Source organism: Pristiophorus japonicus, chromosome 23 (assembly GCF_044704955.1).
Source record: "Pristiophorus japonicus isolate sPriJap1 chromosome 23, sPriJap1.hap1, whole genome shotgun sequence".
Taxonomy (NCBI): domain Eukaryota; kingdom Metazoa; phylum Chordata; class Chondrichthyes; family Pristiophoridae; genus Pristiophorus; species Pristiophorus japonicus.
The window spans coordinates 36,968,752-36,996,728 of NC_091999.1; the positions used below are offsets into that span (position 1 = coordinate 36,968,752).

A 27,977-nucleotide genomic window follows, 5' to 3' on the forward strand; every position below is an offset into this window, starting at 1 on the left:
AGTTCATGATACATTGGACTTCCTGATCACTTGCTGTACCTGCATGCTATCCTTTTGTGTTTCATGCACAAGTAACCCCAGGGCCTGCTGTACTGCGGCACTTTGCAATCTTTCTCAATTTAAATAATAGCTTGCTCCTAGACATCTTACTGCAATTATATAGGACACTGGTGAGACTACACCTGGAGTATTGTATACAGATTTGATTGCTTACCTAAGGAAGGATGTACTTACTATTGAGGATGGCAACGAAGGTTCACCAAACTGATTCCTGGGATGGGGCATTATCCTTTGAGGAGAGATTGAGTAGACTAAGCCTATATTCTGTAGAGTATAGAAGAATGAGAGGTGATCTCATTTTAAAATATACAAAATTCTTACGGGGCTTCACAGTGTAGATCAGAGGTGTCAAACATACGGCCCGTGGGCCGGACACGGTCCCGCAAGGCCCTTCCTCTGGCCGCCACGTGTTTTAATTTATGTGACCCCCTTCCCCCCCGGCCCCAGCCCCGATATTTTGCTTGCTGAGTGGAACACAACCTGAATTTGTCGGCCGTCACGTAACAGGAGGAGGGTGGTGGAGGCACGGGAAAGGTCAGTCGGTGTCCACGGGGAGCAATTCTGGGACAACGAGGGCACTCACATGGATTGTCAATGGGAGATAAGCTTTGAGTGAGGCAGTGAGTAGATAAATACCGAGAGAGAGGGGGAGGAGTGTCGCTGGAACTCCCGGTGATTTAACAGATGATGGGGGTTAGTGCATGGTAGGTAGTGAGGGGGTTGTGTTCCTGCACTTCTCCCCCCTCCTCGGCCCCAGTGAGGCGCTGATTTTTAAATTCTCAGCATCCTGTTCACACCCCTCGATGTCCCCGCCCCTCCCTATCTCTGTAACCTCCTCCAGCCCCTACACCCCTTCCTCTCTCTGTAACCTTCTCCAGCCACTACACCCCTCCCTATCTCTGTAACCTCCTCCAGTCCCTACACCCCTCCCTATCTCCGTAATCTCCTCCAGCCCTACACCCCTCCCGATCTCTCTAACCTCTTCGAGCCCCGACAGCTCTCCCTATCTCTCTAACCTTGTTAGGGTTAACTTGAAACCACCACTAGGATTCTGTTAGCCTTAAAGTAAATGCAGGTTTTATTAATACAAGACGGCAGGGGAGCTATCCTTGAAGGAATGCTCGAAGATACTGCCAGAGACATCTTACTTTATACAGTTTCAGATTATAGCATTAAGTAATTACAATTAATTCATGCTGATTGATTAATACATGATTGATTGGTACAGCGCTTCCTCCAATTTGGCATCTATATGCCTTAATTGGCAATTCCAAATACATTTTGTTATGATTCTTTTATTTAACTCTTATTTTGTTATACAATTCCAATTCCATGTTATCTGTGTCCATGCGCAGCTCCCAAGGCGTTTGTTCTATGGATTGGAACATCTGCTCCTCTGTGGAAGGCATCCCACACATGCTTCCCAAAAAAAACAGGCTGTGGGTTCCATTTTAAAAACCTGTTAACTCCATTTTAAAACATCGCAATTATTATTATTAATTGTAATTACAATTTGTAATCTGCCCTTTCAGTCCCTCCTGTTGATCCCTGATTATTTCTAAATAATTAGCTTACCACATATATGTTCTGAACCATCTGCTGGAAATGGTGATATCAAGTCCATACCCTTGGGATCACTTGTAGTTCCATCTTTTGCGGAGTCTTTACAAAGTACCCCTGACCATTTCCCTGGGATATTGGCACGCCACTTATATTTATTTTTGTACATACAGTGCATAAGCTCGGGGTCTTGGTTGTTTCCCTAATGCGTTACAAAGTCACTCGCCTCCCTATCATGCCTACATTACATAATTAACAAGGCTGTTTGCTGTTCGGCTAGAACCACGTGGTTGTATATCTCTCTGATCTTCCACATCAGATATAGTTGGATCACGATACATATCCCTTCCACTACCATTATTACCACAATTGAATGCCACATCAATTTGAGGACTGCGTAGGCTTTAGGTGATCAGCCCTTAAAAAACCCACCATGAACAACAATTTTCCTTTCCCTGCCTTATCCTGTCCTGATTCCTATTTCTCCCGCCTCCGTTTCGTTGGTCAGGCGACAGGATTGGGACACTCATGACTCAGATCAGGTATTCATGCCGTCTTTTTGTTTGATTAACCTTCTTTAGATCTAGCAAAGGCTTTCTGCGTTCTTGGTTACGGGTCTTGGCCAATCTCTTCTTTCTACGTCTCTTATATCTGCCTGTACAGTCTCCCAGGAGCATCAACACCACTATCAGCTGCACTAGGACTAACACATGGGATATAATTCTAATCCCTATCTTGTAACTTTGCTCGGGTAAGCCTCACCTGTCTTTGCACTTGTTACATAACATCACCAACTAACTCAAGGCTATTACTATCTGTACTGCCACTAGGGTATGGGAAAGGATCCTTATCCAGGGATGTATAATCTCAAGTACCAAGGCGGGTTTTTCAGGTTATCCTTTATTTCACTGTCCAGTTCTTCAGCTTTCTCCTTCAGCTCTTAATATATTTTAATGTTATTTCTTCAGCTAGTTAAATCTTCAAGTAACAGGGGAATTGATTGTGCTTGCTCTTCCATGTAAACATCAATATCTTGCTTCATCTCATCACTTATATTTCATATCATTGTCTTCCTGGCATGTCATGCGTGCTTTCCCGCTGCCACCGACAGTCTTGGATTAACGTAATTCCCAGACTAGTTACCACACAATATTCTCCTCACCCTTGATACGTGTAATGTAGGTTCGGGCAAGTTTTATTCCAATGACGCATCCTTCCGTAGTATTGTCAAACCCGCATCTATCCTTGCTCCCGTCTCCCACTGGATGAGGACCTATAGTTAGGCTTCCTCCTCTCCGGCACACGGATAAAGATATTACCCTTATATTTCCATTCTTTTTGATCTGATACTGGTCCATCGCGGATGTACTCTTCCCCTAGTATTATGTTTGTTTCCCCTCACATCCTCCTGTAACTGCATACAGCCTTGTCATTTCTTTCAAAAAGGGCCACATTACAGCAAAAGTCTAAAGGGACAAAGTGTGTTAAAAAGATAAGCCTGAATGCTCTGTGCCTCAATGTGAGGGGTATTCGTAATAAGGTGGATGAATTAACTGCACAGGTAGCAATTAATGAATATGATATAATTGGCACCATGGAGACATGGCTGTCCTAAGGCTGTGTCCCCTGGTTCTGGACTTCCCCAACATCGGGAACAAGCTACCTGCATCTAACCTGTCCCGTCCCGCCAGAATCTTTATGTTTCTACGAAATCCCCTCTCATCCTTCTAAACTCCAATGTAAAAAACCCAGTTAATCCAGTCTCTCCTCATATGAAAGTCCAGCCATCCCGAGAATCAATCTGGTGAACTTTCGCTTCACTCCCTCAATAGCAAGAACGTCCTTCCTCAGATTAGGAGACCAAAACTAAACACACTATTCCAGGAGAGGCCTCACCAAGGCTATGTACAACTGCAGTAAGAATCTGTTGAATCTGCATTTTACTGCAATTCTATGACATTCTGAACCGATAAATAAATGGAATCGTGTCTCTCAGTCTCTGCCTCACTCACTACCTCTGTATCTTTAGAGATCTGTGCATGTGTTTGCGTGTTTGAGTCTTTGTCTCTCTCACTCTGCCTCTCTCTGACTCACTCTGTCTCTCCCTGTTTCTCTGTTTGTCTCGGTCTCTCAATCTGTCCGTGTCTTTCACACAGTGTCCAGTTCTGTTGCAATGGGATTCTCTCAGTCTCTCTGTCTGACTGTCTCTCTCTTTCCCATCATTACTGTCTGTCTATGTCTCTGTCTGCCTGTCTCTCTTTGCCTGTCTCTGTTCGATCCTGTCTCTAACCTGTTGAGTATTTCCATCATTTTTTGTTTTTATCTCTGTCTCTCTCTCTCTCTATCTTCTCTCTCACTATCTCTCTCTCTCTCTTTGTCGCTTTCTTTGTCCATGTTTTTTTCTTTGTCTCTGGTTTTCTTTGTCTCCCTCTCTTTATGGAGCACACACACACACATCTCTGTGTATGTGCGTGTTTGAGTCTTTGTCTCACTCAGTCTGCCTATCCCTCTCAGTCTCACACTTGATCTCTCTCTATTTCTCTAGCTCGCTGTCTGTCTCTCCCTGTTTCTCTGTTTGTGTCTGTCTCTCAATGTGTCTGTCTCTTTCTCATGATGTCCACTTCTTTTCACAGCTCGATTCCTGCTGTCTCAAAATCTACACCTCTCAGTACCTCATTAGTATAGTCGTGAGTATCCCCGCCTGTCACGCGGGAGGAAGCATTTTCGAAATGTAGAATTATACCTCTGTTATTCGGTATAGATTCATATTAAAAGTTCCAGAGCAACATAGAAGAGTAAAAATACAGCAAGAGGAGATTGGCTCTTCCAGAATTTTAGCAAACGGAGACTTTTTCAGGACTCTGCGGCGTTCTGATGCAAAGAGATGGATGATTGAGTTTTATCTGAGTAACATTTAAAAGGTAGAAACCCAGTAGTCGTACCTGGGTGATTAAGGCGATGGACCAAAAAAACCATTGGGGTTTCACCGCGCAGGTTCGATCCTGTCGACTACCGATTTCAGCATTTTTCATTCCATTTCACAATTTAACCAGATCCCTGCAAAACGGATCCTGAGTTCGGTGGAATAACGTCCCACACCTTTCAACACTGACATTTTTTTCTCATGTTCATTAATTTGCAATATTCACGATACATATGGATAGAAAAACGCAAAAATCAGCCAAATTAGCGACAGTGATTCAGCATGTCTAACCTTCTTTATGTCTAAGGCACTCTGTGTATGTCCATTGGTGCGTGTATATTTTTGGTTATGTGTGTGTGTGTGTCTCTCTGTGTCTGTCTATCTGTATGTATGTCAATGTGTATGTGCAACTGTCTGTGGATATCATCACCATGAATTTGGTATGAACTGGAACTTTTTAAAAAGACTTGGGGAAAATAATACAGTTGTGACATTTGATATCGGCTTTGGTTCAGCGGCAGTATTTTCGACTTCAAGTCCCACTCCTGAGACTTGAGCATATAAGCTTGGCTGACACTCAAGTGCAGTACTTGCGGAATTTTGCATTGTTGAAGCTGTTGACTTTTGGATGAAATGTTAAATTGAAGCTCCGTCTGCTCTCTCCGGTGAATGTGAAAGTTCCCACAGCATTATTCGAAAAAGAGTAGTGAGTTGCCCCGTGTCACTTTTATATAAATATTCTGACATGCTCACTGAAAACCTGTGTATATGCGTGTGTCTGTGAGGGTGGAGCTCAAGCCCAGATTCTCACAGAGACAGAATGTGAAGGGTCACAAGTCCAGAATGGCCGAGTGTATAAGTCGTTGCATTTAGGATCTAATGGGTTTATACCCGCGTGGGTTCGAACACCACTCCTCGTAGCTCTTGAATTTTGCACAGATTTTCTCCCATCCTGCTCAGTGTTACCCGAATACCTTCTGTTGAATCTGTAACTCTGTCACACTCTCAACTGACAAAGAAATGGGATTGTGAAATGTATCTGTGCCTCTCACTCTCTGTCTTTAGAGAGCCCTGTATATCTTTATGTGTTTGAGTCTCTGTCACTCTCTGACTCACTCTGTCTGAGGACCTACAAGCTGAATTCAGGGAGCTCGGAGTTAAATTAAAAAGTAGGACCTCAAAGGTCGCAAACTCAGGATTGCGACCAGTGCCACCTGCTAGTCGGAGCAGGAATCGCAGGATAGCTCAGATGAATACGTGGCTTGAAATGTGGTGCAGATGGGAGGGATTCAAGTTCCTGCGACTTTGGAACCGGTTCTGGGGGACGTGGGACCAGAACTAAACCGGATGGTCTGCACCTGGGCAGGACCAGGAACAATGTCCAAGGGGGAGTGTTTGCTAGTGTTATTGGGGAGGGTTTAAAGTAATATGGCAGGGCGACGGGAGACAGAGGGAAGTCGAATGGGCACAGAACAAAAGATTAAAAGTAAAGGTGGAGGGCAGAGAATCCCACAGCAAAAATCAAATAGGGCCACTTACAGCCAAATTCTAAAGGTTCAAAATGTGCCAAAATAACAAGCCTGAAGGCTCTGTGCCTCATTGTGAGGCGTATTCATAATAAGGCGGATGAATTAACTGCACAAGCAGCAATTACTGAATATGATATAATTGGCATGACGGAGACATAGCTCCAGGGTGACCAAGGCTGGGAATTCAACATTCAGGAAGCATAGACAGAAATGAAAAGGTGTTGGGGTAGCGTTGCTGCTTAAAGAGGAAATTAAGGCAATAGTCAGGAACGACATTAGCTTGGATGATGTGGAACATGTATGGGTGGCGCTGCGGAATACCAAAGGGAAGAAAACGCTAGAGAAGTTGTGTACAGATCAGCAAACAGTAGTAGTCAGGTTGGAGACAGCATCAAACAAGAAATTTAGGGATGCGTGCCATAAAGATACAGCAATTATCAAGGACGACCTTGCTCTACATGTAGATTGGGCGAACCAAACAGGAAGCAATATGGTGGAGGAGGATTTCCTCGAATGTATTAGGGATGGTTTTCTCGACCAATATGTCGAGGGACCATCTAGAGGGCTGGCCATCCTGGACTGGATGGTGTGTAATGAGAAAGGACAAATTAGCAATCTTGTTGTGCGAGGCCCCTTGGGAAGAGTGACCATAATAAGGTAGAATTCTTTTTTAAGGTGGCGAGTGCACAGTTAATTCAGAGACTTGGGTCCTGAACTTAAGGAAAGGTAACTTCGATGGTATGAGACGTGAATTGGCTGGAACAGACTGGCGAATGATACTTAAAGGGTTGACGGTGGATAGGCTATGGAAAACATTTAAAGATCACATAGACGAACTTCAACAATTGGAGTAAAAATAAAACTGGGAAATTGGCTCAACCGTAGCTAACAAGGGGAATTAAGGATAGTGCAAGGAAGAGGCATATAAATTGGCCAGAAAAAGCCGCAACCTGAGGACTAGGAGACATTTAGAATTCAGCAGAGGAGGACAAAGGGTTTAATTAGGATGGAGAAATTGGATTATGAGAGGAAGCTTGTTGGAAACATAATAAAGTTCTATAGATATGTGAAGACAAAAAGATTAGAAAAGACAAACGTAGGTCCCTTGCAGTCAGATTCAGGCGAATTTATAATGGGGAACAAAGAAATGGTAGACCAGTTGAACAATTACTGTGGTTCTGTCTTCACGAAGGAAGACACGCATAACCTTCCAGAAATACTAGGGCACCGAGCATCTAGCGAGAAGGAAGAACTGAAGGAAATCCTTATCAGTCACGTAATTGTGTTATGGAAATTGATGGGATTGAAGACCGATAAATCCCCGGGGCCTGATAGTCTGCATTGGAAAGTCCTTAAGGAAGTGGCCCTAGAAATAGCGGATTTATTGGTGATCATTTTCCAACAGTCCATGGAATCTAAATCAGTTCGTATGGACTGGAGATTAGCTAATGTAACACCACATTTTAAAAAAGGAGGGAGATAGAAAATGGATAATTATAGACCGGTTAGCCTGACATCAGTAGTGGGGAAAATGTAGGAATCAATTATTAAAGATGAAATAGCAGTGCATTTGGAAAGCAGTGACAGGTTCGGTCCAAGCTGCATGAATTTATGAAAGGGAAATCAAGCTCGACAAATCTTCTGGAATTTATTGAGGATGTAACTAGTATAGTGGACAAGGGGAACCAGTGCATGTGGTGTAATTACTTTCAAAATGCTTTCAACAAGGTCCCACACACGTATTGGTGTGCATATCATTGGGGGTAATGTTCTGACGTGGATAGAGAACTGGTTGGCAGACAGGAAGAAGAGAGTCGGGATAAACGGGTCCTTTTCAGAAAAGCAGGCAGTGACTAGTGGGGTGCCGCAGGGCTCAGTGCTGGGACCCCAGCTATTTACAATATACATTAATGATTTAGATGAAGGAATTGAGTGTAATATCTTCAAGTTTGCAGATTTTACTAACAGGGTGGCGGCATGAGCTGTGAGGAGGATGCTAAGAGGCTGCAGGGTGACTTGGACAGGTTAGGTGAGTGGGCAAATGCATGGCAGATGCAGTATAATGTGGATAAATGCGAGGTTATCTACTTTGGTGGCAAAAACACGAAGGCAGAATATTATCTGTATGGCGGCAGATTAGGAAAAGGGGAGGTGCAATGGGAGCTGCGTTTCGCGATACATCAGTCATTGAAAGTTGACATGCAGTTGCAGCAGGCGGTGAAGAAGGCAAATGGTATGTTGGCCTTTATAGCTAGGGGTTTTCGGTATATGAGTAAGGAGGTCTTACTGCAGTTGTACAGGGCCTTTGTGAGACCTCACCTGGAATATTGTGTTCAGTTTTGGTCTCGTAATCTGAGGAAGGACTTTCTTGCTATTGAGGGAGTGCAGCGAAGTTTCACCATACTGATTCCGGGGATGACAGGACTGACATATGAGGAGAGACTGGATCGACTGGGCTTGTAGTCACTGGAGTTTTGAAGCATGAGAGGGGATCTGATAGAAACATAAAACATTCTGACGGGACTTTACAGGTTAGATGCAGCAAGAACGTTCCCGATGTTGGGGAAGCCCAGAATTAGGGGACACAGTCTAAGGATAAGGGGCAGGCCATTTAGGACCGAAGTGAGTATAAACTTCTTCACTCAGAGAGTTGTTAACCTGTGGAATTCCCTATCGCAGAGAGTTGTTGATGCCAGTTCATTGGCTATATTCAAGAGGGAGTTAGCTATGGCCATGAAGGCTAAAGGCATCAAGAGATATGGAGAGAAAGCAGGAAAGGGGTACTGAGCTGAATGATCAGCCATGATCTTATTGAATGGTGGTGCAGACTCGAAAGCTCGAATGGCCTACTCCTGCACCTATTTTCTATGTTTCTCTGTTTGTCGCTATCTCTCAATCTGTCTCTTACTTTCTCACGGTGTCAAAGTTCTGCTCCAATGGGATTCTCTCAGTCTCCCTGTCTATTTGGCTCTCTCTTTCCCATCATCCCTCTCTGTCTGACTGTCTCTCTCTTTCCCATCGTCTCTCTCTATCTGTCTATGTCTCTGCCTGCCTGTCTTTCTTTACTCTGTCTCTAACCTGCTGAGTATTTCCATCATTTTCTCTTTTAGTCTCTATCTCTCTTTCTCGATCAGTCTCTCTCCTTGTCACTGTCTTTATCATTGTCTTTCTCTCACTCTTTCCCTCTCTCTCTTAATAGATCACACACACACATCTCTGTATATGTATGTATTTGAGTGTTTTTCACACTCAGTCTGCCTCTCCTTATCAGTCTCACACTCTCTGTCTCTCGTTGTCTCTATCTCGCTCTCTGTCTCTCCCTGTTTGTCGGTTTGTCTCTGTCTCTCATTGTGTCTGTCGACTTCTCATGGTGTCCAGTTCTGTTCACAGCTCGATTCCTGCTGTGACAGCGGGGGTACACATCAGTTCCTCGTTAGTATACTGGTGAGTATCGCCGCCTGTCACGCGGGAGACCGCAATTCAATTTCCCGATGGGAGGCAGTTGTTTCAAAATGGAGAATTTTACTTCTGTTGCTTGGTAGAGATACATATTAATAATTGCAGCTTGGGTTCTTCCCCACTCCTGGTTTCTATTTAATTTAACACGGATTTCGTCCCATTCTGATCAGCGATGTCCGATTTTCATCTGTTGAATCAGCAATTTTCTGCAACTATGTGACACTCTGAACCGATAATGAAATGAAATTGTGAAATGTATCTGTGTCGCTCGGTCTCTGCCTCTCTCTCTCTCTTCACAGAGCTTTGTATGTGTTTGTATGTTTGAATTTTTGCCTCTCTCAGTCTGACTCACTCTGTCTGTCCCTGTTTCTCCGTTTGTCTCAGTCTCTCAATCTGTCTCTTTCTCACTGTGCCCACGTCTGTTCCAATGGGATTCTCTCAGATTCTTTTTCTGACTGGCTCTCTCTTTCCCATCATTTTGGTCTGTCAATGTTTTTGCCTGTCTCTGTTAGTCGCTGCCTCGAACCTGAAAAGTATTTCCATCATTTTCTGTTTTAGTCTCTATCTCTCTCTCTATCTGTCTCTCTCCTTGTCACTGACTTTATCATTGTCCTTCACTCACTCTTTCCCTCTCTCTCTTAATAGATCACACACACATATCTCTGTCTCTGTATGTGTTTGAGTCTTTTTCTCAGCCATTCTGCCTCTCCTTCTCAGTCTCACACTTTCTGTCTCTCGTTGTCTCCATCTCGGTGTCTGTCTCTCCCTGTTTCTCGGTTTGTCTCTGTCTCTCATTGTGTCTGTCGACTTCTCATGGTGTCCAGTTCTGTTCACAGCTCGATTCCTGCTCCGACCGAGTAGCTACCCGTCAGTTCCTCGTTGAGACAGGTGAGTATCCCCGCTTGTCACGCGGGAGACCGGGGTTCAATTCACCGACGGGGAGGGAGTTGTTTCAAAACGTTGAATTTTACTTCTGTTTCTTGGTAGAGATACATATTAAAAATTTCAGAGCTATATCGAACTGTAAAAATACAGGTAGAGGAGCTTGCCTCTTCCAGATTTTTAGCAAACGGAGACTTTTTCAGGATTCTTTGGCCGTCTGCTGCAGAGATGGATGACTGAGTTTTTTCTGAGTAACGTTTAAAAAGTCAGCGACACAGTAGTCGTGGCCGAGTGGTTAAGGCGATGGACTAGAAATCCATTGGGATTTTCCTGCGCAGTTTCGAATCCTGCCGACTACAATTCTCAGCATTTTTCATTCCATTTCACAATTGAACAAGTTCTCTGCCAAACTGATCATGAGATAAATGGAATAACGTCCCACACCTTTCAACACTGACATTTGTTTCTCATTTTTATTAATCTGCAATATTCACGATACATCCGTTTTAAAAATCGCAAAAATCAATCAAAGTTGCGACAGTGATTCAGCCTGTCTATCTGTCGAGATGTCTAAGGCATCTGTGCATGCCCGTTGGTGCGTGTAAATTTTTGGTTATGTGTGTGTGTGTCTCTGTGTCTGTCTATCTCTATTTTTGTCTCTGTGTATGTGCAACTGTCTGTGGAAATCTGGAACTTATAAAAAGGACTTGGGGAAAATAATACGGTTGTGAACTTTTGTATCGGCTTTGGTTCAGTGGCAGCATTCTCGACTGAATCAGTAATTTGTGTGTTCAAGTCGCACTCCTTGGACTTGAGCATATCATCTTGGCTAACATTCAAGTGCAGCACTTGGGTAATTTTGCAATGTTGAAGCTGTTGACTTTCGGATGAAATGTTAAATTGAAGCTCCGTCTGCACCCTCGGGTGGATATGAAAGGTCCCAGAGCATTACTCGAAACAGAGTAGGAGAGTTGCCCCCGTGTCAATATTCCTAAAAATGTTCGTAAATGCTCACTACAAGACAATGTGCATGTGTTTGTCTGTGGGATTGGGGTTGAAGCCCAGTTTGTCACAGAGACAGAATCCAAGCTCTCACAGGGCCAGGATAGCCGAGTGGTTAAGGCGTTGGCCTTCGACGACAAAGGGTTTTTCCAGCGTGGTTCTTCCCCACTCCTTGTTTCTATTTAATTTAACACGGATTTCCTCCCATTCTGAGCAGTGATGTCCGATTTTCTTCGGTTGAATCAACAAGTTTCTGTAACTGTGTGACACTCTGAACCGATAATGTAATGAAATTGTGAAATGTATCTGTGCCGCTCGGTCTCTGCCTCTCTCTCTCGCTCTTCACAGAGCTGTGTATGTGTTTGTATGTTTGAGTCTTTGTCTCACTCTGTCTGTCCCTGTTTCTCCATTTGTCTCAGTCTCTAAATCTATCTCTTTCTCACGGTGCCCACGTCTGTTCCAATGGGATTCTCTCAGATTCTTTGTCTGACTGGCTCTCTCTTTCCCATCATTTCGGTCTGTCCATGTCTTTGCCTGTCTCTGTTAGTCCCGGCTGTAATCTGAGAAGTATTTCCATCATTTTCTGTTTTAATCTCCATCTCTTTCTCTCTGTCTGTCTCTCTCCTTGTAACTGGCTTTATCATTGTATTTCTCTCACTCTTTCCCTCTCTCTCTTAATAGATCAAACACACAAATCTCTGTCTCTGTATGTGTTTGAGTCTTTTTCTCACCCATTCTGCCGCTCCTTCTCAGTCTCACACTTTCTGTCTCTCGCTGTCTCTATCTCGGTGTCTGTCTCTCCCTGTTTGTCGGTTTGTCTCTGTCTCTCAATGTGTCTGTCGACATCTCATGGTGTCCAGTTCTGTTCACAGCTCGATTCCTGCTCCGACAGAGCAAATAACAGTCAGTTCCTCGTTAGTATAGTGGTCAGTATCGCCGCCTGTCACGCGGGTGACCGGGGTTCAATTCCCCGACAGGGAGGCAGTTGTTTCAACATGTTGAATTTTACTTCTGTTTCTTGGTGGAGATGGATATTAAAAATTCCAGAGCAACATCGAACTGTGAAAATACAGGGAGAGGAGTTTGCCTCTTCCAGATTTTTAGCAAACGGAGACTTTTTCAGGATTCTTTGGCCGTCTGCTGCACAGAGATGGATGACTGAGTTTTTTCTGAGTAACGTTTGAAAAGCGAGCGACGCAGTAGTCGTGGCCGAGTGGTTAAGGCGATGGACTAGAAATCCATTGGGATTTTCCTGCGCAGGTTCGAATCCTGCCGACTACGATTCTCAGCATTTTTCATTCCATTTCACAATTTAACCAGTTCTCTGCCAAACTGATCATGAGATAAATGGAATAACGTCCCACACCTTTCAACACTGATATTTGTTTCTCATTTTTATTAATCTGCAATATTCACGATACATCCGTTTAACCAAATCGCAAAAATCAGTCAAAGTTGCGACAGTGATTCAGCCGGTCTATCGCTCGAGATGTTGAAGGCATCTGTGCATGCCCGTTGGTGCGTGTAAATTTTGGGTTTTGTGTGTGTGTGTCTCTGTGTCTGTCTATCTCTATTTTTGTCGCTCTGTATGTGCAACTGTCTGTGGAAATCATCACCATGAATTTGGTATGTCCTGGAAGTTATAAAAAAGACTTGGGGAAAATAATACGGTTGTGAACTTTCACATAGAAACATAGAAACATAGAAAATAGGTGCAGGAGTAGGCCATTCGGCCCTTCTAGCCTGAACCGCCATTCAATGAGTTCATGGCTGAACATTCAACTTCAGTACCCCATTCCTGCTTTCTCGCCATACCCCTTGATCCCCCTAGTAGCAAGGACCTCAACTAACTCCTTTTTGAATATATTTAGTGAATTCGCCTCAACAACTTTCTGTGGTCGAGAATTCCAACAGGTTCACCACTCTATGGATGAAGAAGTTCCTCCGCATCTCGGTCCTAAATGGCTTACCCCTTATCCTTAGACTGTGACCTCTGGTTCTGGACTTCCCCAACATTGGGAACATTCTTCCTGCATCTAACCTGTCTGACCCCGTCAGAATTTTAAATGTTTCTATGAGGTCCCCACTCATTCTTCTGAACTCCAGTGAATACAAGCCCAGTTGATCCAGTCTTTCTTGATAGGTCAGTCCCGCCATCCCTGGAATCAGTCTGGTGAACCTTCGCTGCACTCCCTCAATAGCAAGAATGTCCTTCCTCAGGTTAGGAGACCAAAACTGTACACAATACTCCAGGTGTGGCCTCACCAATGCGCTGTACAACTGTAGCAAAACCTCCCTGCCCCTGTACTCAAATCCCTTTGCTATGAAGGCCAACATTCCATTTGCTTTCTTAACCGCCTTCTGCACCTGCATGCCAACCTTCAATGACTGATGTACCATGACACCCAGGTCTCTTTGCACCTCCCCTTTTCCTAATCTGTCACCATTCAGATAATAGTCTGTCTCTCTGTTTTTACCACCAAAGTGGATAACCTCACATTTATCCACATTATACTTCATCTGCCATGCATTTGCCCACTCACCTAACCTATCCAAGTCGCTCTGCAGCCTCACAGCATCCTCCTCGCAGCTCACACTGCCACCCAACTTAGTGTCATCCGCAAATTTGGAGATACTACATTTAATCCCCTCATCTAAATCATTAATGTACAGTGTAAACAGCTGGGGCCCCAGCATAGAACCTTGCGGTACCGCACTAGTTACTGCCTGCCATTCTGAAAAGTACCCATTTACTCCTACTCTTTGCTTCCTGTCTGTCAACCAGTTCTCAATCCATGTCAGTACACTACCCCCAATCCCATGTGCTCTAACTTTGCACATCAATCTCTTGTGTGGGACCTTGTCGAACGCCTTCTGAAAGTCCAAATATACCACATCAACTGGTTCTCCCTTGTCCACTCTACTGGAAACATCCTCAAAAAATTCCAGAAGATTTGTCAAGCATGATTTCCCTTTCACAAATCCATGCTGACTTGGACCTATCATGTCACCTCTTTCCAAATGCACTGCTATGACATCCTTAATAATTGATTCCATCATTTTACCCACTACCGATGTCAGGCTGACGGGTCTATAATTCCCTATTTTCTCTCTCCCTCCTCTTTTAAAAAGTGGGGTTACATTGGCTACCCTCCACTCTATAGGAACTGATCCAGAGTCAATGGAATGTTGGAAAATGACTGTCAACGCATCCACTATTTCCAAGGCCACCTCCTTAAGTACTCTGGGATGCAGTCCATCAGGCCCTGGGGATTTATCGGCCTTCAATCCCATCAATTTCTCCAACACAATTTCCCAGTTAATAAGGATTTCCCTCAGTTCCTCCTCCTTACTAGACCCCCCGACCCCTTTTATAACCGGAAGGTTGTTCGTGTCCTCCTTCTTGAATACCGAACCAAAGTACTTGTTCAATTGGTCCGCCATTTCTTTGTTCACCGTTATGACTTCCCCTGATTCTGACTGCAGGGGACCTACGTTTGTCTTTACTAACCTTTTTCTCTTTACATATCTATAGAAACTTTTGCAATCCGTCTTAATGTTCCCTGCAAGCTTCGTCTCATACTTCATTTTCCCTGCCCTAATCAAACCCTTTGTCCTCCTCTGCTGAGTTCTAAATTTCTCCCAGCCCCCAGTTTCGCTGCTATTTCTGGCCAATTTGTATGCCACTTCCTTGGCTTTAATACTATCCCTCATTTCCCTTGATAGCCACGGTTGAGCCACCTTCCCTTTTTTATTTTTATGCCAGACAGGAATGTACAATTGTTGTAGTTCATCCATGCGGTCCCTAAATGTCTGCCATTGCCCATCCACAGTCAACCCCTTAAGTATCATTCGCCAATCCATCCCAGCTAATTCACGCCTCATACCTTCAAAGTTAGCCTTCTTTAAGTTCTGGACCATGGTCTCTGAATTAACTGTTTCGTACTCCATCCCAATGCAGAATTTCACCATATTATGGTCACTCTTCCCCAAGGGGCCTCGCACAACGAGATTGCTAATTAATCCTCTCTCATTACATAACAACCAGTCTAAGATAGTCTCCCCCCTAGATGGTTCCTCGACATATTGGTCGAAAAAAACATCCCTTATGCACTCCAGGAAATCCTCCTCCACCGTATTGCCTCCAGTTTGGTTAGCCCAATCTATGTGCATATTAAAGTCACCCATTATAACTGCTGCACCTTTATTGCACGCACCCCTAATTTCATGTTTGATGCCCTCCCCAACATCACTACTACTGTTTGGAGATCTGTACACAACTCTCACTAACGTTTTTTGCCCTTTGGTGTTCTGCAGCTCTACCCATATAGATTCCACATCATCCAAGCTAATGTCCTTCCTAACTATTGCCTTAATCTCCTCCTTAACCAGCAATGCTACCCCACCTCCTTTTCCTTTTATTCTATCCTTCCTGAATGTTGAATACCTCTGGATGTTGAGTTCCCAGCCCTGATCATCCTGGAGCCACGTCTCCGTAATCCCAATCACATCATATTTGTTAACATCTATTTGCACAGTTAATTCATCCAACTTATTGCGGATACTCCTTGCATTAAGACACAAAGCCTTCTGGCTTGTTTTTTTAACAACCTCTGTCCTTTTAGAATTTTGCTGTACAATGGCCCCTTTTGTTCTTCGCCTTGGGTTTCTCTATCCTGCACTTTTCCTCATCTCCTTTCTGTCTTTTGCTTTTGCCTCCTTTTTGTTTCTCTCTATCTCCCTGCATTGGTTCCCATCCCCCTGCCATATTAGTTTAACTCCTCCCCAACAGCACTAGCAAACAGTCCCCCGAGGACATTGGTTCCGATTCTGCCCAGGTGCAGACCGTCCGGATTGTACTGGTCCCACCTCCCCCAGAACCGGTTCCAAAGCCCCAGGAATTTGAATCCCTCCCTGGTGCACCATTGCTCAAGCCACGTATTCATCTGAGCTATCCTGCGATTCCTATTCTGGCTAGCACGTGGCACTGGTAGCAATCCCGAGATTACTAATTTTGAGGTCCTACTTGTATCGGCTTTGGTTCAGTGGCAGCATTCTCGACTGAATCAGGAGTTTGTGTGTTCAAGTCGCATTCCTTGAACTTGAGCATATCATCTTGGCTAACACTCAAGTGCAGCACTTGGGTAATTTTGCAATGTTGAAGCTGTTGACTTTCGGATTTAATGTTAAATTGAAGCTCCGTCTGCACCCTCGGGTGGATATGAAAGGTCCCAGAACATTACTCGAAACAGAAAAGGAGAGTTGCCCCCGTGTCAATATTCCTAAAAATGTTCGTAAATGCTCACTAAAAGACTATGTGCATGTGTTTGTATGTGGGCTTGGGGTTGAAGCCCAGTTTGTCACAGAGACAGAATCCAAGCTCTCACAGGGTCAGGATAGTCGAGTGGTTAATGCGTTGGCTTTAAAGGTCAAAGGTTTTTCCAGCGACGGTTCTTCCCCACTACTGGTTTCTATTTAATTTAACGCGGATTTCCTCCCATTCTGAGCAGTGATGTCCGATTTTCATCGGTTGAATCACCAATTTTCTGTAACTATGTGACACTCTGAACCGATAATGAAATGAAATTGTGAAATGTATCTGTGTCGCTCGGTCTCTGCCTCTCTCTCTCTCTTCACAGAGCTGTGTATGTGTTTGTATGTTTGAGTCTTTGTCTCTCTCAGTCTGACTCACTTTGTCTGTCCCTGTTTCTCCGTTTGTCTCAGCCTCTCAATCTGTCTCTTTCTCACGGTGCCCACGTCTGTTCCAATGGGTTTCTCTAGATTCTTTGTCTGACTGGCTCTCTCTTTCCCATCATTTCGGTCTGTCCATGTCTTTGCCTGTCTCTGTTAGTCCCTGCCTGTAAGCTGAGAAGTAATTCCATCATTTTCTGTTTTAGTCTCTATCTCTCTCTCTCTATCTGTCCCTCTCCTTGTCACTGTCTTTATCATTGTCTTTCTTTCACTCTTTCCCTCTCTCTCTTAATAGATCACACACACACATCTCTGTATATGTATATATTTGAGTCTTTTTCTCACTCAGTCTGCCTCTCCTTCTCAGTCTCACACTTTCTGTCTCTCGTTGTCTCTCTCTCGGTGTCTGTCTCTCCCTGTTTGTCGGTTTGTCTCTGTCTCTCAATGTGTTTGTCGACTTCTCATGGTGTCCAGTTCTGTTCACAGCCCGATTCCTCCTCTGATAGAACTCATGCTCGTTAGTATCGTGGTGAGTATCCCCGCCTGTTCCGCCGGAGACCGTGGTTCTACTTCCCGACGCGGTGGCAGCATTTACAAAATGCAGAATTTTACTTCTGTTTCTTGGTGTTGATTCATATTAAAAAGTTCCAGAGCAATATTGAACAGTAGAAATACAGGAAGAGGAGATTGCCTCTTCCAGATTTTTAGTTAACGGAGACTTTTTCCGGATTCTGTGGCCGTCTGCTGCACAGAGATGGATGACTGAGTTTTATCTGAGTAACATTGAATGATGCAGCGAGCCACTAGTCGTGGCCGAGTGGGTAAGACAATGGACAAAACATCCATCGGGGTTTCTCTGCGCAGGTTTGAATCCTGCCGACTATGTGTCTCAGCATATTTTATTCTGTTTCACAATTTAACCACGTTACTGCAAAATTGATTCTGATGTAGATGGAACAACGTCCCACATCTTTCGACGCAGCCGCTTTTTTCTTTCTTTCATTAATTTGCAGTATTCATGATACATACGGATAGAAAAACGCAAAAGGCAGCCACAGTAGCGACAGTCACACTGCCTGTCTATCCATCTATTTGTGTAAGGCAACCTGTGTATATCTTGATCTAGGCGTCATGGTACATCAGTCATTGAAAGTTGCATGCAGGTGCAGCAGGTGAAGAAGGCAAATGGCATGTTCTCCTTCATAGCTAGGGGATTTGAGTATAGTAGCAGGGAGGTCTTACTGCAGTTGTACAGGGCCTTGGTGAGGCCACACCTGGAATATTGTGTTCAGTTTTGGTCCCCGAATCTGAGCATGGACGTCTTTGCTATTGAGGGAGTACAGCGAAGGTTCACCAGCATGATTCCCGGGATGGCAGGATTGACATATGAGGAGAGACTGGATCAACTGGGCTGGTATCCACTGGAGTTTAGAAGAATGAGAGGGGATCACACAGAAAAATATAAAATTCTGACGAGATTGGACAGCTTAGAGGCTGAAAGAATGTTCTCGTTGCTAGGGAGTATGAGACGAAAGATTACAGTCTAAGAGTAAGGTGTGAGCCACCTAGGACAGAGATGAGGAGAAACATCTTCACTCAGAGAGTGGTTAACCTGTGAAATTTTCTACCGCAGAAAGTCGTTGAGGCCAGTTCGTTAGATATATTCAAAAGGGAGTTAGATATGGCACTTACGGCTAAAGCGATCAAGGTGTATGGAGAGAAAGCAGGAAAGGGGTACTGAGGTTGAATGATGAGCCATGATCGAAGGGCCGAATGGCATATTCCTGCACCTAATCCCTATGTCTCTATGTTTCTATGTTGATGCGTGCAAAGTTTTGGTTATTGTGTGTGCGTGTGTCTGTGTATGTCTATCTGTATGTCTGTCTCTGTGTATGTGCAACTGTCTGTGGAAATCATCACCATGAATTTGGTATATCCTGGAACTTTTTTAAAAACTTGGGGAAAATAATACGGTTGTGATCTTTGATATTGGCTATGGTTCAGTGGCTCCATTCTCGACTGAATCAGGAGATTGTGTGTGTAAGTCCCACTCCTGAGACTTGAACACATCATCTTGGATGACACTCAAATGCACTATTTGGGGAATGTAGCATTGCTGAAGCTGTTGACCATCGGCTGAAATTTTAAATTGAAGCTTCATCTGCCCCCTGGATGTGAACGTTCCCAGAGCCTTAGTGGAAAAATAATAGGAGAGATGCGCCCGTGTCAACATTACGAAAAATGTTCGTAAATGCTTCCTGAAATCCAATGTGTCTGTGTGTCGCTGTGGGGGTGGAGCTGAAGCCCAGATTCTCACAGAGGCAGAGTCCAACCACTGACAGGATCAGGACCAAGATGGCCGAGTGGCAAAGGCGTTGGACTTAAGATGTAATGGGTTTATACACACGGGGGTTCAAACCCCACTCCTGGTAATTCCTTAATTAAACAGCGAATTTTCCCATCCTGCTCAGTGATACCTGATTTTCATCTGCTGAATCTCCAATTTTCTGTAACGATGTGACACTCTGAGCCGATAATGAAATGAAATTGTAAAATGTATCTGTGTCGCTCTCTCTCTTCAGAGAGCTGTGTATGTGTTTGAGTCTTCGTCTCTGTCTGTCCCTGTTTCACTGTTTGTCTCTGTCTCTCAATCTGTCTCTTTCTCACGGTGTCCAGTTCTGATGCAATGGGATTCTTTCAGACTCTCTATCTGACGGTGTCTCTCTGTCTGTCCATGTCTTTGCCTGTCTCTGTTAGTCCCTGTCTCTAACCTGATAAGTATTTCCATTATTTTCTGTTTTTGTCTCTATGTCTCTCTCTCTCTATCTGTATTTCTCTCTATCTGTCGCCCTCTTTGTCTCTCTCTTTGTCCCTGTCCTTTTCTCTGGTTCTCAATGTGTCTGGCACTTTCTCACGGTGTCCAGCTCTGTTCGAATGGGATTCTCTCAGTCTCTCTGTCTGACTGTCTCACTCTTTCCCATCATCTCTGTCTGTCTATGTTTCTGCCTATCTGTCTCTCTTTGCCTGTCGCTGGTAATTCCTGTCTCTAACCTGCTGAGTATTTCCATCATTTTCTGTTTATATCTTTGCCTCTGTCTCGATCTGTCGCTCTCTCTCTATCTGTCTCTCTCCTTGTCACTGTCTTTATCACTGTCTTTCTTTAACTCTTTCCCTCTCTCTCATTATTGATCACACACACACATCTTTGTATATGGAGGTGTTTGAGTCTTTTTCTCAGAGTCTGCCTGACTTTTCAGTCTCACCCTTTCTGTCTCTCGTTGTCTCTCTCTCGCGCTATCTGTCTCTCCCTGTTTGTCTCTGTCTCTCAATGTGTCTGTCGACTTCTGTTTACAGCTCGATAACTGCTCTGCCGCAACCCGTACCTTCATCCGTATAGTGGTGAGTATCCTCGCCTGTTACATCGGAGAACCGGGTTCAATTCCCCAACGGAAAAGCAGCTTTTTCAAAATGTCGAATTTTCCTTCTGTTTCTTGGTATTGATTCATATTAAAAAGTTTCAGAGCAATATAGAACAGTAAAGATACAGCAAGAGGAGATTGCCTCTTCCAGATTTTTTGCAAACAGAACTTTTTCAGGATTCTGTGGCCGTCTGCTGCAAAGAGATGGATGACTGAGTTTTTTCTGAGTAACATTTAAAGTGCCAGAGACGCAGTAGTTGTGGCCGAGTGGTTAAGGCGATGGTCCAGCAATCCTTTGGGTTTTCCCCGCGCATGAATCAATTCTGCCGGCTATGAATCTCAGCATTTTTCATTCCATTTTAGAATTTAAACAGGTTTTTGCAAAACTGATCCTGAGAAAGGCGGAAGAACGTCCCACACCTTTCAACACTGACATCTATTTCTCATTTTTATGCAATATCTCAATATCTGCAATATTCTAGATACATACGGATAGAAAAACGCAAAAATCAGCCAAAGTAGCTACAGTGATTCAGCCTGTCTATCCCTCTATATGTATAAGGCATCTGTGCATGTCCGTTGGTGCATGCATATTTTTGGTTATGTTTGTGTGTGTGTGTCTCTGTGTCTGTCTATCTGTATCTATGTCTCTGTATATGTGCAACTGTCTGTGGAAATCATCACCATGAATTTGGTATGTCCTGGAACTTTTTAAAAAGTGCTGGGAAAAATAATACGATTGTGAACTTTGGTATCGGCTTTGGTTCAGTGGCAGCATCCTCGACTGAAAAACGCAAAAGCAAGACAAAGTAGCGACAGTTACCCTGCCTGTCTATCCATCTATTTGTCGAAGGCAAACTGTGTATATCTTAATCTGGGTGTCATGGTACATCAGTCATTGATTGTTGGTATGCAGGTGCAGAAGGCGGTAAAGAAGGCAAATGGCATGTTCGCCGTCATAGTGAGGGGATTTGAGTATAGGAGCAGGGAGGTCTTACTCTAGTTGTACAGGGTCTTGGTGAGGCCACACCTGGAATATTGTGTTCAGTTTTGATCTCCAAATCTGAGGAAGGACGTCCTTGCTATTGAGGGAGCAAAGCGAAGGTTCACCAGCATGATTTCCGGAATGGCAGGACTGACATATGAGGAGAGACTGGATCAACTGGGCTGGTATCCACTGGAGTTTAGAAGAATGAGAGGGGAACTCATAAATACATATACAATTCTGACGAGATTGGACAGCTTAGAGGCTGGAAGAATGTTCCCGTTGATGTTCGAGACCAAGGATCATAGTCTAAGAATAAGGTGTAATGCATTTTGGACCGAGATGAGGAGAAACTTCTTCACTCAGAGAGTGGTTAACCTGTGAAATTTTCTACCGCAGAATGTCGTTGAGGCCAGGTCGTTAGATATATTCAAAAGGGCCCTTACGGCTAAAGGGATCAAGGGGTATGGAGAGAAAGCAGGAAAGGGGTACTGAGGTTGAATGATGAGCTATGATCTTATTGAATGGTGGTGCCGGCTCGAAGGGCCGAATGGCATATTCCTGCACCAAATTTCTATGTTTCTATGTTTCTATGTTGATGCGTGTATATCTTTGGTTATTGTGTGTGCGAGTGTCTGTGTTTGTCTATCTGTATGCATGTCTCTGTGTATGTGCAACTCTCTGTGGAAATCATCACCATGAATTTGGTACGTCCTGGAACTTTTAAAAAGACTTGGGGAAAATAATACGGTTGTGATCTTTGAGATCGGTTTTGGTTCAGTGGCTCCATTCTCGACTGAATCAGGAGGTTGTGTGTGTAAGTCACACTCCTGAGACTTGAACACATCATCTTGGCTGACACTCAAATGCAGTACATGGGGAATGTTGCATTGTTGAAGCTGTTGACCATCGGCTGAAATTTTAAATTGAAGCTCCATCTGCAACCTCGGGTGGATGTGAAAGTTCCCAGAGCCTTATTCGAAAAAGAATAGGAGAGTTGCGCCCGTGTCAATATTAAGAAAAATGTTCGTAAATGCTGCCTGAAATCCTGTGTGTCTGTGTGTCGCTGTGGGGGTGGAGCTGAAGCCTAGATTCTCACAGGCAGAGTCCAAACTCTGACAGGATCAGGACCAGGATGGCCGAGTGATAAAGGCGTTGGATTTAAGATGTAATGGGTTTATACCCGCGTGGGTTTGAAACCCAGTCCTGGTAATTCCTTAATTAAACGTAGATATTTCCCATCCTGCTCAGTGATACCCGATTCTCATCTGCTGAATCTCCAATTTTCTGTAACGATATGAAACTCTGAGCCGATAATGAAATGAAATTGCGAAATGTATCTGTGTCGTTCGGTCTCTGCCGCTCTCTCTCTTTCGAGAGCTGTGTTTGTGTTTGTGTGTTTGAATCTTTGTCTCTCTCAGTCTGCCTCTCCCTGACTGTCTCTCTCTGTCCCATTATATCTGTCTGTCCATGTCTTTGCCTGTCTCTGTTAGTCCCTGACTCTAACCTGATAAGTATTTCCATTATTTTCTGTTTTTGTCTCTATGTCTCTCTCTCTATCTGTCTTTCTCTCTATCTGTCGCCCTCTTTGTCTCTCTCTTTCTCCCTGTCCTTTTCTCTGTCATTCCATCGCTATTTGCCTCCCTCTCTTTATGGAGCACGCAAATACATCTCTGTGTATGTATGTGTTTGAGTCTTTTTCTCATTCAGTCTGGTCCTCCCTTTCAGACTCAAACTTTATGTCTCTCTTTGTCTCTATCTCACTGTCTGTCTCTCCCTGTTTCCCTGTTTGCCTGTGGTTCTCAATGTGTCTGTCTATTGCTCACGGTGTCCAGTTCTGTTCGAATGGGATTCTCTCAGTCTCTCTGTCTGACTGTCTCACTCTTTCCCATCATCTCTGTCTGTCTACGTTTCTGCCTGTCTGTCTCTCTTTGCCTGTCGCTGGTAGTTCCTGTCTCTAACCTGCTGAGTATTTCCATCATTTTCTGTTGAAATCTTTGTCTCTCTATCTATCTGTCGCTCTCTCTCTATCTGTCTCTCACCTTGTCACTGTCTTTATCACTGTCTTTCTCTCACTCTTCCCCTCTCTTTTTATAGATCACACTTACACATCTCTGTATATGTAAGTGTTTGAGTCTTTTTCTCGCTGTCTCTGACTTACTTTTCAGTCTCACCCTTTCTGTCTCTTGTTGTCTCTCTCTCGCTGTCTGTCTGTCCCTGTTTGTCGGTTTGTGTCTGTCTATCAATGTGTCTGTCGACTTCTGTTGGCAGTTTGTTTACTGGTCTGACGCAACACGTTTCTTCGTCTGTACAGTGGTGATTATGCCCCACTGTTACGCGGGAGAACCGGGTTCAATTCCTCGACGGAAAAGCAGCTTTTTCAAAATGTCGAATTTTTCTTCTGTTTCTTGGTATAGATTCATATTAAAAAGTTCCAGAGCAATATAGAACAATAAAAATACAGCAAGAGGAGATTGCCTCTTCCAGACTTTTTGCAAAGGAGACTTTTTCAGGATTCTGTGGCCGTCTGCTGCACACAGATGGATGACTGAGTTTTTTCTGAGTAACATTTAAAGTGCCAGAGAGGCAGCAGTAGTTGCCGAGTGGTTAAAGCGATGGTTTAGAAATCCTTTGGGTTTTCTGCACGTAGGTTCGAATCCTGCCGACTACAAATCAAAGCATTTTTCATTACATTTTACAATTTTACAGGGTTTTTGCAAAACTGATCCTGAGATAGGCGGAATAACGTCCCACACATTTCAACACTGACATCTATTTCTCATTTTTATTAATCTGCAATATTCATGTTACATACGGATAGAAAAACGCAATAATCAGCCAAAGTAGCTACAGTGATTCAGCCTGTCTATCCCTCTATAGTCAAAGGCATGTCTGTTGGTGCATGTATATTTTTGGTTATGTGTGTGGGTGTGTGTGTCTCTGAGTCTGTCTATCTGCATATATGTCTCTGTGTATGTGCAACTGTCTGTGCAAATCATCACCATGAATTTGGTAAGTGCTGGAACTTTTTAAAAAGACTTGGGGAAAATAAGACGCTTGTGAACTTTGGTTCAGTGGCAGTATCCTCGACTGAAAAACGCAAAAGACAGCCAAAGTTGCAACAGTGACCCTGCCTGTCTATCTATCTATTTGTCTAAGGCAATCTTTGTATATATTGATCTGGGTGTCATGATACATCAGTCATTGACTGTTGGTATGCAGGTGCAGCAGGCGGTGAAGAAGGCAAATGGCATGTTCCCCTTCATAGCTAGGGGATTTGAGTATAGGAGCAGGGAGGTCTTATTGCAGTTGTACAGGTCCTCCGTGAGGCCACACATGGAACATTGTATTCAGTTTTGGTCTCCGAATCTGAGGAAGGACGTCCTTGCTATTGAGGGAGTACAGCGAAGGATCACCAGCTTGATTTCCGGGATGGCAGGACTGACATATGAGGAGAGACTGGATCAACTGGGCTGGTATCCACTGGAGTTTAGAAGAATGAGAGGAGATTTCAAAGAAACATATAAAATTCTGACGAGATTTTACAGCTTAGAGGCTGGAAGAATGTTCTCGCTGCTGGGGAGTTCGGGACCAAGGATCACAGTCTTTAAGTAAGGGGTAAACCATTTAGAAATGAGATCAGGAGAAACGTTTTCACTTTTAGAGTGGTTAATCTGTGAAAGCTTCTACTGCAGAAAGTCGTTGAGGCCAGTTCTTTAGATATATTCAAAAGGGAGTTAGTTGTTGCCCTTACGGCTAAAGGGATGAAGGGGTATGGAGAGAAAGCAGGAAAGGGGTACTGAGGTTGAATGATCAGCCATGATGTTATTGAATGGTGGTGCAGGCTCTATGGGCCGAATGGCATATATCTGCACCTAATTTCTACGTTTCTATGATGATGCGTGTATATTTCTGGTTATTTTATGTGTGTGTATGTTTGTGTATGTCTATCTGTATGTCTGTCTCTGTGTATGTGCAACTGTCTGTGGAAATCATCACCATGAATTTGGTACGTCCTGGAACTTTTAAAAAAACTTGGGGAAAATAATATGGATATGAACTTTGGTGTCGGTTTTGGATCAGTGGCTCCATTCTCGACTGAATCAGGAGGTTGTGTGTGTAAGTCCCACTCCTGAGTCTTGAACCCATCATCTTGGCTGACACTCAAATGCAGTATTTGGGGAATTTTACATTGTTGAAGCTGTTGAACATGGGCTGAAATTTTAAATTGAAGCTCCATCTGCAACCTCGGGTGCATGTGAAAGTAGCCAGAGCCTTAGTCGAAAAAGAATAGGAGAGTTGCGCCCGTGTCAATATTAAGAAAAATATTCGTAAATGCTCCCTGAAATCCGATGTGTCTGTGTGTCGCTGTGGGGGTGGAACTGAAGCCCAGATTCTCAGAGAGGCAGAGTCCCACCACTGCTAGGATCAGGACCAGGATGGTCGAGTGGTGAAGGCGTTGGACTTAAGATTTAATGGGTTTATACCCGCGTGGGTTCGAACCCCACTCCTGGTAATTCCTTAATTAAACAGAGATTGTTCCCACCCTGCTCAGTGATACCAAATTTTCATCTGCAAAATCTCCAATTTTCTGCAACTATGTGACACTCTGAGCCGATAATGAAATGAAATTGTGAAATGTCTCTGTCGCTCTCTCTCTTTGGAGAGCTGTGTATGTGTTTGAGTCTTTGTCTCTCTCTAACCCGCTCTGTCTGTCCCTGCTTCTCTGTTTGTCGCTGTCTCTCAATCAGTCTCTTTCTCAGTCTAGTTCTGTTGCAATGGTATTCGCTCAGACTCTCTGTCTGACTGCCTCTCTCTGTCCCATTCTCTCTGTCTGTCCATGTCCTTGTTAGTCTCTGTCTCTAACCTGATAAGTATTTCCATTATTTTCTGTTTTTGTCTCTCTGTCGCTCTCTCTTTCTGTCTTTCTCTCTATCTGTCTCCCTCTTTTTCTCTCTCTTTGTCCCTGTCCTTTTCTCTGTCATTCCATCACTATTTTCCCCCCTCTCTTTATGGAGCACGCAAATACATCTCTGTGTATGTATGTGTTTGAGTCTTTTTCTCATTCAGTCTGATCCTCCCTTTCAGTCTCAAACTTTCTGTCTCTCTTTGTCTCTATCTCACTGTCTGTCTCTCCCTGTTTCTCTGTTTGTCTCTGGTTCTGAATGTGTCTGTCTCTTTCTCACGGTGTCCAGTTCTGTTCGAATGGGATTCACTCAGTCTCTCTGTCTGACTGTCTCACTCTTTTCCATCATCTATGTCTGTCTATGTTTCTGCCGATCTGTCTCTCTTTGCCTGTCGCTGGTAGTTCCTGTCTCTAACCTGCTGAGTATTTCCATCATTTTCTGTTTATATATTTGTCTCTCTCTCTATCTGTCGCTCTCTCTCTATCTGTCCCTCTCCTTCTCACTGTCTTTATCACTGTCTTTCTCTCACTCTTTCCCTCTCTCTCTTTATAGATCACACACACACATCTCTGTATATGTAGGTGTTTGAGTCTTATTCTCACTGAGTCTGCCTCACTTTTCAGCTCACCCTTTCTCTCTCTCGTTGTCTCTCTGTCTCGCTGTCTGTCTATCCCCGTTTGTCGGTTTGTCTCTATCGATCACTGTGTCTGTCGACTTCTGTTGACAGCTCGATTACTGCTCTAACGCAACCTCGTCCGTATAGTGGTGATTATCCCTGCTTGTTATGCGGGAGAACCGAGTTCAATTCCCCGATGGCGCAGCAGTTTTTTCAAAATGTCGAATTTTACTTCTGTTTCTTGGCATAGATTTTATTAAAAAGTTCCAGAGCAATATAGAACAGTAAAAATACAGCAAGAGGCGATTGCCTCTTCCAGATTTTTTGCAAACGGAGACTTTTTCAGGATTCTGTGGCCGTCTGCTGCACAGAGATGGACGACTGAGTTTTTTCTGAGTAACATTTAAAGTGCCAGAGACGCACTAATTGTGGCCGAGTGGTTAAAGCGATGGACTAGAAATACTTTGGGTTTTCTGCGCGTAGGTTAGAATCCTGCCGACTACGATTCTCAGCATTTTTCATTCCATTTTACAATTTAACCAGGTTTTGGCAAAACTGATCCTGAGATAGATGGAATAACGTCCCACACCTTTCAACACTGACAATTTTTTCACATTTCTATTAGTCTGCAATATTCACGATACATACGGATAGAAAAATGCAAAAATCAGCCAAAGTAGTGACTCAGCCTGTCTATCCCTCGATATGTCTCAGGCATCTGTGTATGTCCGTTGGTGCATGTATATTTCTGGTTATGTGTGTGTGTGTATCACTGTGACGGTCTATCTGTATATATGTCTCGGTGTATGTGCAACTGTCTGTGGAAATCATCACTATGAATTTGGTATGTCCTGGAACTTTTTCAAAAGACTTAGGGAAAATAATACGGTTGTGAACTTTTGTATCGGTTCTGGTTCAGTGGCAGCATTGTCGACGGAAAAACG

The 27,977-nt window shown here is 43.8% G+C and overlaps 1 protein-coding gene and 3 non-coding genes across 4 annotated transcripts in view; 3 read left to right on the top strand and 1 right to left on the bottom strand.

Moving 5' to 3' along the window:
• Positions 1–27,977, bottom strand: part of LOC139235644 (zinc finger protein ZFP2-like) — a gene marked incomplete at both ends in the record, with an annotated part of 115,041 nt that overhangs the window by 50,186 nt on the left and 36,878 nt on the right. The window lies entirely within an intron of this gene.
• Positions 10,691–10,772, top strand: trnas-aga (transfer RNA serine (anticodon AGA)). The gene has a single exon. It is a non-coding gene; the product is annotated as a tRNA-Ser (tRNA).
• Positions 12,615–12,696, top strand: trnas-aga (transfer RNA serine (anticodon AGA)). The gene has a single exon. It is a non-coding gene; the product is annotated as a tRNA-Ser (tRNA).
• trnal-uaa (transfer RNA leucine (anticodon UAA)) lies at positions 25,944–26,026 on the top strand. The gene has a single exon. It is a non-coding gene; the product is annotated as a tRNA-Leu (tRNA).